The sequence below is a fragment of the Arachis hypogaea genome, chromosome 15 (assembly GCF_003086295.3).
Source record: "Arachis hypogaea cultivar Tifrunner chromosome 15, arahy.Tifrunner.gnm2.J5K5, whole genome shotgun sequence".
Lineage (NCBI taxonomy): Eukaryota > Viridiplantae > Streptophyta > Magnoliopsida > Fabales > Fabaceae > Arachis > Arachis hypogaea.
Genome location: NC_092050.1, coordinates 32,256,645 through 32,260,438, shown reverse-complemented (window position 1 = coordinate 32,260,438; position 3,794 = coordinate 32,256,645). Strand labels below are relative to the sequence as shown.

General features: G+C 41.5%; 1 non-coding gene across 1 annotated transcript; it reads left to right on the top strand.

Annotated features, from left to right (window-relative positions):
* The first annotated feature begins 3,452 nt into the window (after positions 1-3,452).
* LOC112752873 (small nucleolar RNA R71) lies at positions 3,453-3,560 on the top strand. Its single transcript, XR_003177283.1, has one exon. It is a non-coding gene; the product is annotated as a small nucleolar RNA R71 (small nucleolar RNA).
* Positions 3,561-3,794: the final 234 nt, after the last annotated feature.

The window sequence follows — 3,794 nt, the reverse complement described above, 5'->3', positions numbered from 1 at the left end:
ACCGCTCAGTCTCAAGTTTTCACTTGACACCTACACGCCACAAGCACATGGTTAGGGACCACTTGGTTTAGCCGCTTAGACCAGGATTTTATTCCTTTAGGCCCTCCTATCCACTGATGCTCAAAGCCTTGGGATCCTTTTTATTTGCCCTTGCCTTTTAGTTTTAAGGGTTATTGGCTTTTTGCTCTTGCCTCTTGGTTTTAAGAGCTTTTGGCTTTTTCTGCTTGCTTTTTCTTTTTCTTTCTATTTTTTTTTCGCCTATTTTTTTTTCTATTTTTTTTCTGCAAGCTTTGTTCTTTGCTGCTTTTTCTTGCTTCAAGAATCATTTTTATGATTTTTCAGATTATCAAATAACATGTCTCCTAGTCATCATTCTTTCAAGAGCCAACATATTTAACATTCTTAAACAACAACTTCAAAAGACATATGCACTGTTCAAGCATACATTCAGAAAACAAGAAGCATTGTCACCACATCAATATAATTAAACTAAGTTCAAGGATAAATTCAAAACTCATGTACTTCTTGTTCTTTTGATTTAAAACATTTTTTTTTAAGAGAGGTGATGGATTCATAGGACATTTATAACTTTAAGACATAGTTATTACTACTAATGATCATGTAATGAAGACACAAACATAGATAAGCACATAACATAGAAAATGAAAAACAGAGAAAGTAAGAACAAGGAATGAGTCCACCTTAGTGATGTCCTTGAGCTCTTCTATGTCTCTTCCTTGTCTTTGCTGCTCCTCCTTCATTGCTTTTAGATCTTCTCTGATTTCATGAAGGATGATGGAGTGCTCTTAATGTTCCACCCTTAGTTGCTTCCAATAATTGTGTGGAAGAAAATGTATCCCCTGAGGTATCTCAGGGATCTCTTGATTTGCAGTCAAATGTTCTACCACTGAGCTATAGACCCTTGATGGAAGCTTTTGTCTTCCCTTTCCTCTTTCTAGAGGCTTCTCTGGCCTTAGGTGCCATCAATGGTTATGGAAAAAACAAAAAAGCTATGCTTTTTACCACACCAAACTTAGAATGTTGCTCGCCCTCGAGCAAAAGAAGAAAGAATAGAAGAATAAGAAGAAGATATGGAGGAGATGGAGGGAGATGTGTATTCGGCCATATGGGTGGGATTGGGTGGGAAAGAGATGTTGAATTTTGAAGGAAAGTGGGTGTTTGGATGTGAGTGGTAAAGAGTTAATAGGGAAGAGTGTTTATTGGGAATAGAGGATGATTGAGAAGAGAGAAGAGAGTGAGTGGAGGTAGGTGGGGATCCTGTGGGGTCCACAGATCCTGAGGTGATCCTGTGAGGTCCACAAATCTTGAGGTGTCAAGGCATTTACATCCCTGCACCAATTTAGGCATGCAAAATGCCCTTGCACACAACTCTGGGCGTTCAGCGCCAGGTTGGTGCCCTTTTTGGGCGTTCAACGCCCATTTGCTGCCATTTCTGGCGTTGAACGCCAGAACCATGCTTGTTCTGGGCGTTCAGTGCCAGGATGCTCCCACTCTGGGCGTTCAGCGCCAGAACTATGCTCTGTTCTGGCGTTTGAACGCCAGACAGATGTTCCTCCAGGGTGTGATTTTTCTTCTGCTGTTTTTGATTCCGTTTTTGAATTTTTTGTTTATTTTGTGACTCCACATGATCATGAACCTAAGAAAACATGAAAAACAATAAAAATAAGAATTAGATAAACATTGGGTTGCCTCCCAACAAGCGCTTCTTTAATGTCAATAGCTTGACAGTGGGCTCTCATGGAGCCTCACAGATGTGCAGAGCTTTGTTGAGACTCTCCAACACCAAACTTAGAGTTTGGATATGGGAGTTCAACACCAAACTTAGAGTTTGGTTGTGGCCTCCCAACACCAAACTTAGAGTTTGACTGTGAGGGCTCTGGTTGACTCTGCTTGGAGAGAAGCTTTTTCTGCTTCCTCCCCATGGTTGCAGAGGGAGATCCTTGAGTTTTAAACACAAGGGAGTTCTCATTCCATTGAAGGAATATTTCACCTCTGTCAACATCAATCACAGCTCTTGCTGTGGCCAGGAAAGGTCTTCCTAGGATGATGGATTCATCCTCTTCCTTTCCAGTATCCAGGACTATGAAATCAGCAGGGATGTAAAGGCCTTCAACCTTTACTAACACGTCCTCTACTTGTCCATAAGCCTGTTTTCTAGAGCTGTCTGCCATCTCTAATGAGATTTTAGCGGCTTGCACCCCATAGATTCCCAGTTTCTCTATTACAGAGAGGGGCATGAGGTTTATTCCTGAACCAAGGTCACACAGAGCCTTAAAGATCATGGTGCCTATGGCACAGGGTATTATGAACTTTCCAGGATCCTGTCTTTTCTGAGGCAATGTCAGTTGATCCAGATCATTTAGTTCATTGATGAACAAGGGAGGTTCAACTTCCCAAGTATCAATGCCAAATAATTTGGCATTCAGCTTCATGATTGCACCAAGAAACTTGGCAGTTTACTCTTCAGTAACATTCTCATTCTCTTCAGAAGAGGAATATTCATCAGAGCTCATGAAGGGCATAAGGAGGTTCAATGGGATCTCTATGGTCTCTAGATGGGCCTCAGAGTCCTTTGGTTCCTCAGAGGGAAGCTCCTTATTAATCACTGGATGTCCCAGGAGGTCTTCCTCCTTGGGATTCACGTCCTCTCCTCTCCTCACAGGTTCGGCCATGGCGCTTATGTCAATGGCCTTGCACTCTCCTTTTGGATTCTCTTCTGTATTGCTTGGGAGAGTACTAGGAGGGATTTCAGTGATCCTTTTGCTCAGCTGGCCCACTTGTGCTTCCAGATTTCTAATGGAAGATCTTGTTTCATTCATGAAACTTACAGTGGCCTTAGATAGATCAGAGACTAAGTTTGCTAAATTAGAAGTATTTTGTTCAGAGTTCTCTGTCTGTTGCTGAGTGGATGATGGAAAAGGTTTGCTATTGCTAAACCTGATTCTTCCACCATTATTAAAGCCTTGTTGAGGCTTTTGATCCTTCCATGAGAAATTTGGATGATTTCTCCATGATGAGTTATAGGTGTTTCCATAAGGTTCACCTAAATAATTTACCTCTGCTATTGCAGGGTTCTCAGGATCATAAGCTTCTTCTTCATAAGAAGCCTCTTGAGTACTGTTGGATGCAGCTTGCATTCCATGCAGACTCTGAGAGATCATATTGACTTGCTGAGTCAATATTTTATTCTGAGCCAATATGGCATTCAGAGTATCAACTTCAAGAACTCCCTTCTTCATAGGCGTCCCATTGCTCACAGGATTCCTTTCAGAAGTGTACATGAACTGGTTATTAGCAACCATGTCAATGAGTTCTTGAGCTTCTGCAGGCGTTTTCTTTAGGTGAATGGATCCACCTGCAGAAGTGTCCAGTGAAATCTTTGATAGCTCAGATAAACCATCATAGAATATATCCAGGATGGTCCATTCTGAAAGCATGTCAGAAGGACACTTTTTGGTCAACTGTTTGTATCTTTCCCAAGCTTCATAGAGGGATTCACCTTCTTTTTGTCTGAAGGTTTGAACATCAGCTCTAAGCTTGCTCAGCTTTTGAGGAGGAAAGTACTTGGCTAAGAAAGCCGTGACCAGCTTATCCCAAGAGTTCAGGCTGTCTTTGGGTTGAGAATCCAACCATAATCTAGCTCTGTCTCTTACAACAAAAGGGAAAAGCATAAGCCTGTAGACTTCAGGATCTACTCCATTAGTCTTAACAGTATCACATATCTGTAAGAACTCAGTTAAGAACTGAAAAGGATCTTCAGATGGAAGTCCATG